Below are 14,265 nucleotides of genomic sequence, written 5' to 3'. Positions count from 1 at the left end.
TATAGAAAGTCCTGAGGATCACTGGAGAGACCCTGAACTTCCTCAGTTGTCGTAGGTTGTACAGGCACTGCCTAGCCTTTTTGGTCTGGACCTGAATGTGGGCAGACCATGTCAGGTCTGAGGAGATGTTGACACCGAGATACTTGAAGGACTGCACGCTCTCCACTGGAGCTCCATTAATGATAATGGATATATATATATATATATATATATATATATATATATATATATATATATATATATATATATATATATATATATATATATATATATATATATATATATATATATATATATATATATATATATCTACAGGCCTTTGGAGCCGAGGATCGCAAGTTTCATTCCCGCCTGGGATGTCTGTATCCAGTAAGGGTCCTGAGGCTAGACCCCCTATGCTAAGTGAGCCTACTGCAGACATGAGCGAGACAGATTTTTTTTTATAGATATATATAACATATCAGAGGGGCTTTTAATAAGATATATATATAAAAAAACCCTCTTTACATCTGCTAATGAAAGTGAAAATGAATGAAAATAAAATGCTAGAGAAAGGGCTGTGTGGAGAGCTGTTATAAATGCATGATCTGTTGATCTGTTAGAGTTTAAGTTGAGTTTAAACTACATACATCTTATGTAATACTCAATACAAATACACTATGAACACCTTCATCTTGTTGAATTTAATATGCTGTGTGTATTATATTCTGACAAGATGAAATGTAAATGTAACTGATTTTGTTCAATAATGAGTTTGAGTGGGTTTTATTTCTTTTATGTCATTTTTGATTTCGTTGTTAGTTATTATTTTGTTTTGTTTATGACTTTGAATAAATAAAGTTTGGAGGAAAAAACACCAGTGGTTGTTATCCTGCTGGGATTTGTGGTTCATTAAATACTTGGTGTTGATTTTTAAATTCACTTCTGGAACCTTATGAAGTGGAGTCAGCTTTGGATACCATGGGAACCATTGGTGCATCTCTCAGAGTTCAGTGAAGGCAAGCATTAAGCAGGACCAAAACAAATGTCCCTCACATGCCAAGGGTAAGAAAAAAACTGGTGGTCAGTGGTAGTTTTAGTAAATCAAAGGACATTCAGTGTTTTTTTTTCCTTTTAATTGTGTTATTTTCAATTGAATTCATGTTTCAGGTCCAGTTTATCTTTAAAACTAGGCACAAACACGAGACGAAATGTCTGTAAATTTGTAGTATCTAACTTGATTATCTTTCTTATTGCTACTTTAAAGTATTTAATCATATTTTCAAGCTAAATTTTAAAGGTACATATGTTGTTTTTCATTTATGTGCTTGGATGAGAAGTCTTAACATCATTGTTGTTTTTAAGGCAGTATTTGGATAATTTTTCTCTAAACTTATTATCTTTATGTTTGTCAGAGCTGATTCACTGAGTAACACCAGCAGCCAAATGCTCACAGTGGCAGAGGTAAGTCACTTTAACGTGACACATTAGATAAGGAAGAGACATGGCATTCCAAGTGTAACCCACCTAAAATTGCCTCATGAAAATTAACTGCTGATCCCGAGGAATGCCAGGTAGGTGGCACTATGAGATTATGTAGTGCTTGTGAATTTAAATAGCGAAGGAAAACGACGTTAAGGCTGTATCCCAATTCGGGGTCTGCAGCTTTAAAGTACGCAGCCTTAACGGTCCTCAAGGTCCGCGTACTCAAAGACCGTTAAGGCCGGAAGTGCGAGGCTTGGAAACGTTTCATACAGCTTTGTTTGACAGAAATGAAGGAGAACATATTTTGTACATTTGTTTCTACATGAGCTCTGTGTGATTTGATAAGAATCTGAGGCTGAGACCACAGGACTGTACAAACATGATTGTTGGGCTTCATTTCTGTACTGAACAGTCATTTTAAGATTAGCTAGTAAATAACAATTAGATAGTGTTGTTCATGAGACTAAAATCATCTCACTTTGGTAATGTAACTATAATATGGCCAATATTATAGTTATTATATTAATCATTATTAGTTATTACAGCAGTGAGTTTGAACTCTGTGTCAAATACTGAGCTTCAGTAAAGATTCAAGTTGCAGTTATTTATTTATATCACCTTAAATCTTCACTCAAAGACAAGTATCTGTTACAGTGTATATATAGATGTATCATACATAAGAGACAAATGTTGTTCTTTTAATGTGTTGGCATTACTAAATTTGGCTCAGTGCTTACATATATGTGTAAAAAGAAAATGTACGAGCTGTGATAACTGTTTCTGATAGAATGAAGAGTAGACTTTGCTGCTCTTAACTTTTTACTGTCCACTTTCTGCTGTGAACAAACACATTTCCTATGTGTGGGACTAATAAAGGTTTATCTTATCTTATCTTATGTGAAGGTGAAAGGTAAACTTCACAGTGACATAAAAATGTTCCCAAAGGGGCCAGGGGAACAGTTAATTTAGCATTTTTGGCATTACAGGTACAGCCAGGATATATTTTTACTTACCTTTCACTAAAATTGCAGTTTCCCTGCTGACTCCAATTATGGAATCAGATGGGGAAGCACAGAGTTTCCGTTGTTGAATAGTGGGTTTGTGTTTGCATTTGGTGACGTGTGAACAGGATTACTTTGCTTACTTGTAAATAGCCTGTTTAAGTTACATATAAATGGGTAAAAAACATGTATAATTAATATGCAAAATATTGTTGGGGTAATGAGCATGCTGACTGCATCAAAACATCTTCTGACTACAAACACGTTTTTCATCCCTCACCTGGCGGGAGGAGTTTATGAAAGAAGGACACAACAACTCTTCAGTAATTTCCCATTTCCACTTTTTCACAACACCTCAGTCTTTGTAAGGAGGAAGTCTATCAGATCAAATGGTTGTAGATTGTTGTTACTCTGTCCATCTCTTCTTTCTCTTTATATACAGACCGGGAAAATGCAAAGAAGACCTCACCATAAGAAGGGGGTAGATTCAACTGAAGAACAGCTGGATCTGCGCACAAAAGTTCACACCAAACGATACCTCTGTGAGCAGTGTGGGAAAATGTTCAAAACACTATTAAGTTTGAAGGTCCATCAGCGTCTGCACACTGGACAAAAACCCTATTCTTGTGATCAGTGTGGCCAGAGCTTTGCCCAGTTAGTTCATCTTCAGGTGCATCAGTTTGGGCACAGTGGAAAAAAACCATTCCTCTGTGAAGAGTGTGGAAAGACCTTCACTCACCGAAGTCCTTTGAAAAGACACCAATACACCCACACAGGAGAAAAACCATTCCCCTGTGATGAGTGTGGAAAAAGGTTCTCTCACTTAGGGAACTTGAAAATGCACCAGCGTATTCACACAGGAGAAAAACCATTCCCCTGTAATAACTGTGGAAAACGCTTCGTCCAAGCAATTCATTTACAGAAACACAAGTGCATGCCACAGGTGTAGGAAGCATCCTGCCCTACATCGGCACTTCCACAAATGTTTATTAACCCATTAAAATAATTTGCAAGCATATTAACATGTTGTCATTCTAATTTCATTTTCAAATGAAAGCCAATGACAGGGAGATGTTTTCTTTCTGTGCCAGCGATCTGTTTTAGCTGATCCCTGCAAATGTGCACTGAAGTTTTACAGAAAATAAAGTAAGCTGAAACCATTAAATAACTAACCAGCCTGTGCCAGCGATCTGTGTCAGCTGATCCCTGCAACCGTGCACTGAAGTTTTAGAGAAAATAAACTAAGTTGAAACCATTAAATAACTAACCAGCGTGTGTCAGGGATCTGTGTCAGCTGATCTTTGCGACCATGCACTGAAGTCTTAGATCAAATAAACTAAGCTGAAACCATTAAATAACTAACCAGCCTGTGCCAGGGATCTGTGTCAGCTGATCCCTGCAACCGTGCACTGAAGTTTTAGATAAACTAAGCTGAAACCATTAAATAACTAGCCAGCCTGTGCCAGCGATCTGTTTCATCTGATCCCTGCAACCGTGCACTGAAGTTTTAGATAAACTAAGCTGAAACCATTAAATAACTAACCAGCCTGTGCCAGCGATCTGTGTCAGCTGATCCCTGCAACCGTGCACTGAAGTTTTAGATAAAATAAACCAAACCGAAAGCATTAAATAACTAACCAGCCTGTGCCAGCGATCTGTGTCAGCTGATTCCTGCAACCGTGCACTGAAAAGTTTTAGATAAACTAAGTTGAAACCATTAAATAACTAACCAGCCTGTGCCAGCGATCTGTTTCAGCTGATTCCTGCAACCGTGCACTGAAGTTTTTTATGATAAACTAAGTTGAAACCATTAAATAACTAACCAGCCTGTGCCAGCGATCTGTGTCAGCTGATCCCTGCGAACGTGCACTGAAGTTTTAGATAAAATAAACTAAGTTGAAACCATTAAATAACTAACCAGCCTGTGCTAGCGATCTGTGTCAGCTGATCCCTGCAACCGTGCACTGAAGTCTTAGATCAAATAAACTAAGCTGAAACCATTTAAATAACTAACCAGCCTGTGACAGCGATCTGTGTCAGCTGATCCCTGCAACCGTGCACTTACGTCTTAGATCAAATAAACTAAGCTGAAACCATTAAATAACTAACCAGCCTGTGCTAGCGATCTGTGTCAGCTGATCCCTGCAACCGTGCACTGAAGTCTTAGATCAAATAAACTAAGCTGAAACCATTTAAATAACTAACCAGCCTGTGACAGCGATCTGTGTCAGCTGATCCCTGCAACCGTGCACTTACGTCTTAGATCAAATAAACTAAGCTGAAACCATTAAATAACTAACCAGCCTGTGCCAGCGATCTGGGTCAGCTGATCCCTGCGAACGTGGACTGAAGTCTTAGATCAAATAAACAAAGCTGAAACCATTAAATAACTAACCAGCAATCTGTGTCAGCTGATCCCTGCGACCGTGCACTGAAGTTTTAGATAAAATAAACTAAGCTGAAACCATTAAATAACTAACCAGCGATCTGTGTCAGCGGATCCCTGCGACCGTGCACTGAAGTTTAAGATAAAATAAACGAAGTTGAAACCATTAAATAACTAACCAGCGATCTGTGTCAGCGGATCCCTGCAACCGTGCACTGAAGTTTTTTATGATAAACTAAGTTGAAACCATTTAAATAACTAACCAGCCTGTGACAGCGATCTGTGTCAGCTGATCCCTGCAACCGTGCACTGAAGTCTTAGATCAAATAAACTAAGCTGAAACCACTAAACAACTAACCAGCCTGTGCCAGCGATCTGTTTCAGCTGATCTTTGCGAACGTGCACTGAAGTCTTAGATCAAATAAACTAAGCTGAAACCACTAAACAACTAACCAGCCTGTGCGAGCGATCTGTTTCAGCTGATCTTTGCGAACGTGCACTGAAGTCTTAGATCAAATAAACTAAGCTGAAACCACTAAACAACTAACCAGCCTGTGCCAGCGATCTGTGTCAGCTGATCCCTGCAACCGTGCACTGAAGTTTTAGATAAAATAAACTAAGTTGAAACCATTAAATAACTAACCAGCGATCTGTGTCAGCTGATCACTGCGACCGTGCACTGAAGTTTTAGATAAAATAAACTAAGCTGAAACCATTAAATAACTAACCAGCGATCTGTGTCAGCGGATCCCTGCGACCGTGCACTGAAGTTTAAGATAAAATAAACTAAGTTGAAACCATTAAATAACTAACCAGCCTGTGCAAGGGATCTGTGCCAGCGATCTGTTTCAGCTGATCTTTGCGAACATGCACTGAAGTCTTAGATCAAATAAACTAACCTGAAACCATTAAATAACCAACCAGCCTGTGCGAGCGATCTGTGTCAGCTGATCCCTGCAACCGTGCACTGAAGTTTTAGATCAAATAAACTAAGCTGAAACCACTAAACAACTAACCAGCCTGTGCCAGGAATCTTTGTCAACTGATCCCTGCAACCGTGCACTGAATTTTTAGAGAAAATAAACTAAGTTGAAACCATTAAATAACTAACCAGCGTGTGTCAGGGATCTGTGTTAGCTGATCCCTGCAACTGTGCACTGAAGTTTTACAGAAAATAAAGTAAGCTGAAACAATTAAATAACTAACCAGCCTGTGCCAGGGATCTGTGTCAGCTGATCCCTGCGACCATGCACTGAAGTCTTAGATCAAATAAACTAACCTGAAACCATTAAATAACTAACCAGCCTGTGCGAGCGATCTGTGTCAGCTGATCCCTGCAACCGTGCACTGAAGTTTTAGATCAAATAAACTAAGCTGAAACCATTAAATAACCAATCAGGCTGTGCCAGAGATCTGTGTCAGCTGATCCCTGCGAACGTGGACTGAAGTTGTAGATCAAATAAACTAAGCTGAAACCACTAAATAACTAACCAGCCTGTGCCAGCGATCTGTGTCAGCTGATCCCTACAACCGTGCACTGAAGTTTTAGAGAAAATAAACTAAGTTGAAACCATTAAATAACTAACCAGCGTGTGTCAGGGATCTGTGTTAGCTGATCCCTGCAACCGTGCACTGAAGTTTTAGAGAAAATAAACTAAGTTGAAACCATTAAATAACTAACCAGCCTGTGCCAGGGATCTGTGTCAGCTGATCTTTGCGACCATGCACTGAAGTCTTAGATCAAATAAACTAACCTGAAACCATTTAAATAACTAACCAGCCTGTGACAGCGATCTGTGTCAGCTGATCCCTGCAAGCGTGCACTGAAGTTTTAGATCAAATAAACTAAGCTGAAACCATTAAATAACTAACCAGCCTGTGCCAGCGATCTGTGTCAGCGGATCCCTGCGACCGTGCACTGAAGTTTTAGATAAAATAAACTAAGTTGAAACCATTAAATAACTAACCAGCCTGTGCAAGGGATCTGTGTCAGCTGATCCCTGCAACCGCACACTGAAGTTTTAGATAAACTTGGCTGAAACCATTAAATAACTAACCAGCCTGTACCAGCGATCTGTTTCAGCTTATCCCTGCAATCGTGCACTGAAGTTTTAGATCAAATAAACTAAGTTAAAACCATTTAATAACTAACCAGCCTGTGCCAGCGATCTGTGTCAGCGGATCCCTGCGACCGTGCACTGAAGTTTAAGATAAAATAAACTAAGTTGAAACCATTAAATAACTAACCAGCCTGTGCCAGGGATCTGTGTCAGCTGATCCCTGCAACCGTGCACTTAAGTTTTAGATAAACTAAGCTGAAACCATTAAATAACTAGCCAGCCTGTGCCAGCGATCTGTTTCAGCTGATCTTTGCGAACGTGCACTGAAGTCTTAGATCAAATAAACTAACCTGAAACCATTAAATAACCAACCAGCCTGTGCGAGCGATCTGTGTCAGCTGATCCCTGCAAGCGTGCACTGAAGTTTTAGATCAAATAAACTAAGCTGAAACCATTAAATAACTAACCAGCCTGTGCCAGCGATCTGTGTCAGCGGATCCCTGCGACCGTGCACTGAAGTTTTAGATAAAATAAACTAAGTTGAAACCATTAAATAACTAACCAGCCTGTGCAAGAGATCTGTGTCAGCTGATCCCTGCAACCGCGCACTGAAGTTTTAGATAAACTTGGCTGAAACCATTAAATAACTAACCAGCCTGTACCAGCGATCTGTTTCAGCTGATCACTGCAATCGTGCACTGAAGTTTTAGATCAAATAAACTAAGTTAAAACCATTAAATAACTAACCAGCCTGTGCCAGGGATCTGTGTCAGCTGATCCCTGCAACCGTGCACTGAAGTTTTAGATAAACTAAGCTGAAACCATTAAATAACTAGCCAGCCTGTGCCAGCGATCTGTGTCAGCTGATCCCTGCAACCGTGCACGGAAGTTTTAGATAAACTTGGCTGAAACCATTAAATAACTAACCAGCCTGTACCAGCGATCTGTTTCAGCTGATCCCTGCAACCGTGCACTGAAGTTTTAGATAAACTAAGCTGAAACCATTAAATAACTAACCAGCCTGTGCCAGCGATCTGTTTCAGCTGATCCCTGCAACCGTGCACTGAAGTTTTAGATAAACTAAGCTGAAACCATTAAATAACTAACCAGCCTGTACCAGCGATCTGTGTCAGCTGATTCCTGCAACCGTGCACTGAAGTTTTAGATAAACTAAGCTGAAACCATTAAATAACTAGCCAGCCTGTGCCAGGGATCTGTGTCAGCTGATCCCTGCAACCGTGCACTGAAGTTTTAGATAAACTAAGCTGAAACCATTAAATAACTAGCCAGCCTGTGCCAGCGATCTGTTTCATCTGATCCCTGCAACCGTGCACTGAAGTTTTAGATAAACTAAGCTGAAACCATTAAATAACTAACCAGCCTGTGCCAGCGATCTGTGTCAGCTGATCCCTGCAACCGTGCACTGAAGTTTTAGATAAAATAAACCAAACCGAAACCATTAAATAACTAACCAGCCTGTGCCAGCGATCTGTGTCAGCTGATCCCTGCAACCGTGCACTGAAGTTTTAGATAAACTAAGCTGAAACCATTAAATAACTAACCAGCCTGTGCCAGGGATCTGTGTCAGCTGATATTTGCGACCATGCACTGAAGTCTTAGATCAAATAAACTAACCTGAAACCATTTAAATAACTAACCAGCCTGTGACAGCGATCTGTGTCAGCGGATCCCTGCGACCGTGCACTGAAGTTTTAGATAAAATAAACTAAGTTGAAACCATTAAATAACTAACCAGCCTGTGCAAGGATCTGTGTCAGCTGATCCCTGCAACCGCGCACTGAAGTTTTAGATAAACTTGGCTGAAACCATTAAATAACTAACCAGCCTGTACCAGCGATCTGTTTCAGCTGATCCCTGCAATCGTGCACTGAAGTTTTAGATCAAATAAACTAAGTTAAAACCATTAAATAACTAACCAGCCTGTGACAGCGATCTGTGTCAGCGGATCCCTGCGACCGTGCACTGAAGTTTTAGATAAAATAAACTAAGTTGAAACCATTAAATAACTAACCAGCCTGTGCCAGGGATCTGTGTCAGCTGATCCCTGCAACCGTGCACTGAAGTTTTAGATAAAATAAACCAAACCGAAACCATTAAATAACTAACCAGCCTGTGCCAGGGATCTGTGTCAGCTGATCCCTGCGACCGTGCACTGAAGTTTTAGATAAAATAAACTAAGTTGAAACCATTAAATAACTAACCAGCCTGTGCCAGCGATCTGTGTCAGCTGATTCCTGCAACCGTGCACTGAAGTTTTAGATAAACTAAGCTGAAACCATTAAATAACTAGCCAGCCTGTGCCAGGGATCTGTGTCAGCTGATTCCTGCAACCGTGCACTGAAGTTTTAGATAAACTAAGCTGAAACCATTAAATAACTAGCCAGCCTGTGCCAGGGATCTGTGTCAGCTGATCCCTGCAACCGTGCACTGAAGTTTTAGATAAACTTGGCTGAAACCATTAAATAACTAACCAGCCTGTACCAGCGATCTGTTTCAGCTGATCCCTGCAACCGTGCACTGAAGTTTTAGATAAACTAAGCTGAAACCATTAAATAACTAACCAGCCTGTGCCAGCGATCTGTGTCAGCTGATCCCTGCAACCGTGCACTGAAGTTTTAGATAAAATAAACCAAACCGAAACCATTAAATAACTAACCAGCCTGTGCCAGCGATCTGTGTCAGCTGATTCCTGCAACCGTGCACTGAAGTTTTAGATAAACTAAGCTGAAACCATTAAATAACTAGCCAGCCTGTGCCAGGGATCTGTGTCAGCTGATCCCTGCAACCGTGCACTGAAGTTTTAGATAAACTAAGCTGAAACCATTAAATAACTAGCCAGCCTGTGCCAGCGATCTGTTTCAGCTGATTCCTGCAACCGTGCACTGAAGTTTTTTATGATAAACTAAGCTGAAACCATTAAATAACTAGCCAGCCTGTGCCAGCGATCTGTGTCAGCTGATCCCTGCAACCGTGCACTTACGTCTTAGATCAAATAAACTAAGCTGAAACCATTAAATAACCAACCAGCCTGTGCCAGAGATCTGTGTCAGCTGATCCCTGCAACCGTGCACTGAAGTTTTAGATCAAATAAACTAAGCTGAAACCATTAAATAACCAACCAGCCTGTGCCAGAGATCTGTGTCAGCTGATCCCTGCGAACGTGGACTGAAGTTTTAGATCAAATAAACAAAGCTGAAACCATTAAATAACCAAACAGGCTGTGCCAGAGATCTGTGTCAGCTGATCCCTGCGACCGTGCACTGAAGTTTAAGATAAAATAAACTAAGTTGAAACCATTAAATAACTAACCAGCCTGTGCCAGCGATCTGTTTCAGCTGATCCCTGCAACCGTGCACTTACGTCTTAGATCAAATAAACTAAGCTGAAACCATTAAATAACCAACCAGGCTGTGCCAGAGATCTGTGTCAGCTGATCCCTGCGAACGTGGACTGAAGTTTTAGATCAAATAAACTAAGCTGAAACCACTAAACAACTAACCAGCCTGTGCCAGCGATCTGTGTCAGCTGATCTTTGCGACCATGCACTGAAGTCTTAGATCAAATAAACTAACCTGAAACCATTAAATAACTAACCAGCCTGTGCGAGCGATCTGTGTCAGCTGATCCCTGCAACCGTGCACTGAAGTTTTAGATCAAATAAACTAAGCTGAAACCATTAAATAACCAACCAGGCTGTGCCAGAGATCTGTGTCAGCTGATCCCTGCGAACGTGGACTGAAGTTGTAGATCAAATAAACAAGGCTGAAACCATTAAATAACTAACCAGCGATCTGTGTCAGCTGATCACTGCGACCGTGCACTGAAGTTTTAGATCAAATAAACTAAGCTGAAACCACTAAATAACTAACCAGCCTGTGCCAGCGATCTGTGTCAGCTGATCCCTGCAACCGTGCACTGAAGTTTTAGAGAAAATAAACTAAGTTGAAACCATTAAATAACTAACCAGCGTGTGTCAGGGATCTGTGTTAGCTGATCCCTGCAACCGTGCACTGAAGTTTTAGAGAAAATAAACTAAGTTGAAACCATTAAATAACTAACCAGCCTGTGCCAGGGATCTGTGTCAGCTGATCTTTGCGACCATGCACTGAAGTCTTAGATCAAATAAAAAAAACCTGAAACCATTTAAATAACTAACCAGCCTGTGACAGCGATCTGTGTCAGCTGATCCCTGCAAGCGTGCACTGAAGTTTTAGATCAAATAAACTAAGCTGAAACCATTAAATAACTAACCAGCCTGTGCCAGCGATCTGTGTCAGCGGATCCCTGCAACCGTGCACTGAAGTTTTAGATAAAATAAACTAAGTTGAAACCATTAAATAACTAACCAGCCTGTGCAAGGGATCTGTGTCAGCTGATCCCTGCAACCGCGCACTGAAGTTTTAGATAAACTTGGCTGAAACCATTAAATAACTAACCAGCCTGTACCAGCGATCTGTTTCAGCTGATCCCTGCAATCGTGCACTGAAGTTTTAGATCAAATAAACTAAGTTAAAACCATTAAATAACTAACCAGCCTGTGCCAGGGATCTGTGTCAGCTGATCCCTGCAACCGTGCACTGAAGTTTTAGATAAACTAAGCTGAAACCATTAAATAACTAGCCAGCCTGTGCCAGCGATCTGTTTCATCTGATCCCTGCAACCGTGCACTGAAGTTTTAGATAAACTAAGCTGAAACCATTAAATAACTAACCAGCCTGTGCCAGGGATCTGTGTCAGCTGATCGCTGCAACCGTGCACTGAATTTTTAGAGAAAATAAACTAACCTGAAACCATTAAATAACCAACCAGGCTGTGCCAGAGATCTGTGTCAGCTGATCCCTGCGAACGTGGACTGAAGTTGTAGATCAAATAAACAAAGCTGAAACCATTAAATAACTAACCAGCGATCTGTGTCAGCTGATCACTGCGACCGTGCACTGAAGTTTTAGAGAAAATAAACTAAGTTGAAACCATTAAATAACTAACCAGCCTGTGCCAGGGATCTGTGTCAGCTGATATTTGCGACCATGCACTGAAGTCTTAGATCAAATAAACTAACCTGAAACCATTTAAATAACTGACCAGCCTGTGACAGCGATCTGTGTCAGCTGATCCCTGCAACCGTGCACTGAAGTTTTAGATAAACTAAGTTGAAACCATTAAATAACTAACCAGCCTGTGACAGGGATCTGTGTCAGCTGATATTTGCGACCATGCACTGAAGTCTTAGATCAAATAAACTAACCTGAAACCATTTAAATAACTAACCAGCCTGTGACAGCGATCTGTGTCAGCGGATCCCTGCGACCGTGCACTGAAGTTTTAGATAAAATAAACTAAGTTGAAACCATTAAATAACTAACCAGCCTGTGCAAGGATCTGTGTCAGCTGATCCCTGCAACCGCGCACTGAAGTTTTAGATAAACTTGGCTGAAACCATTAAATAACTAACCAGCCTGTACCAGCGATCTGTTTCAGCTGATCCCTGCAATCGTGCACTGAAGTTTTAGATCAAATAAACTAAGTTAAAACCATTAAATAACTAACCAGCCTGTGACAGCGATCTGTGTCAGCTGATCCCTGCAACCGTGCACTGAAGTTTTAGATCAAATAAACTAAGCTGAAACCATTCAATAACTAACCAGCCTATGCCAGCGATCTGTGTCAGCGGATCCCTGCGACCGTGCACTGAAGTTTTAGATAAAATAAACTAAGTTGAAACCATTAAATAACTAACCAGCCTGTGCAAGGGATCTGTGTCAGCTGATCCCTGCAATCGTGCACTGAAGTTTTAGATCAAATAAACTAAGTTAAAACCATTAAATAACTAACCAGCCTGTGACAGCGATCTGTGTCAGCTGATCCCTGCAACCGTGCACTGAAGTTTTAGATCAAATAAACTAAGCTGAAACCATTCAAAAACTAACCAGCCTGTGCCAGCGATCTGTGTCAGCGGATCCCTGCGACCGTGCACTGAAGTTTTAGATAAAATAAACTAAGTTAAAACCATTAAATAACTAACCAGCCTGTGCCAGCGATCTGTGTCAGCTGATCCCTGCGACCGTGCACTGAAGTTTTAGATCAAATAAACTAAGTTAAAACCATTAAATAACTAACCAGCCTGTGCCAGCGATCTGTGTCAGCTGATCCCTGCAACCGTGCACTGAAGTTTTAGATAAAATAAACCAAACCGAAACCATTAAATAACTAACCAGCCTGTGCCAGCGATCTGTGTCAGCTGATTCCTGCAACCGTGCACTGAAGTTTTAGATAAACTAAGCTGAAACCATTAAATAACTAGCCAGCCTGTGCCAGGGATCTGTGTCAGCTGATTCCTGCAACCGTGCACTGAAGTTTTAGATCAAATAAACTAAGCTGAAACCATTAAATAACTAACCAGCCTGTGCCAGCGATCTGTGTCAGCTGATCCCTGCAACCCTGCACTTACGTCTTAGATCAAATAAACTAAGCTGAAACCATTAAATAACCAACCAGCCTGTGCCAGAGATCTGTGTCAGCTGATCCCTGCGAACGTGGACTGAAGTTTTAGATAAAATAAACCAAACCGAAACCATTAAATAACTAACCAGCCTGTGCCAGCGATCTGTGTCAGCTGATTCCTGCAACCGTGCACTGAAGTTTTAGATAAACTAAGCTGAAACCATTAAATAACTAGCCAGCCTGTGCCAGGGATCTGTGTCAGCTGATCCCTGCAACCGTGCACTGAAGTTTTAGATAAACTAAGCTGAAACCATTAAATAACTAGCCAGCCTGTGCCAGCGATCTGTTTCATCTGATCCCTGCAACCGTGCACTGAAGTTTTAGATAAACTAACCTGAAACCATTAAATAACTAACCAGCCTGTGCCAGCGATCTGTGTCAGCGGATCCCTGCGACCGTGCACTGAAGTTTTAGATAAACTAAGTTGAAACCATTAAATAACTAACCAGCCTGTGCCAACGATCTGTGTCAGCTGATCCCTGCAACCGTGCACTGAAGTTTTTTATGATAAACTAAGTTGAAACCATTTAAATAACTAACCAGCCTGTGCCAGCGATCTGTGTCAGCTGATCCCTGCAACCGTGCACTGAAGTTTTAGAGAAAATAAACTAAGTTGAAACCATTAAATAACTAACCAGCCTGTGCCAGGAATCTTTGTCAACTGATCCCTGCAACCGTGCACTGAATTTTTAGAGAAAATAAACTAAGTTGAAACCATTAAATAACTAACCAGCGTGTGTCAGGGATCTGTGTTAGCTGATCCCTGCAACTGTGCACTGAAGTTTTACAGAAAATAAAGTAAGCTGAAACCATTAAATAACTAACCAGCCTG

At 40.9% G+C, this 14,265-nt stretch overlaps 1 long non-coding RNA gene across 1 annotated transcript; it reads left to right on the top strand.

The window, feature by feature from the left end:
* The first annotated feature begins 523 nt into the window (after nt 1-523).
* LOC145426205 (uncharacterized) lies at nt 524-3,487 on the top strand. Its single transcript, XR_013906925.1, has 3 exons — nt 524-1,044; nt 1,395-1,443; nt 2,908-3,487. It is a non-coding gene; the product is annotated as an uncharacterized LOC145426205 (long non-coding RNA).
* The last annotated feature ends 10,778 nt before the right edge of the window (nt 3,488-14,265 follow it).

The sequence above is a fragment of the Astatotilapia calliptera genome, chromosome 3 (assembly GCF_964374335.1).
Source record: "Astatotilapia calliptera chromosome 3, fAstCal68.1, whole genome shotgun sequence".
Lineage (NCBI taxonomy): Eukaryota > Metazoa > Chordata > Actinopteri > Cichliformes > Cichlidae > Astatotilapia > Astatotilapia calliptera.
This window is presented reverse-complemented; position numbering and strand designations above follow the sequence as displayed.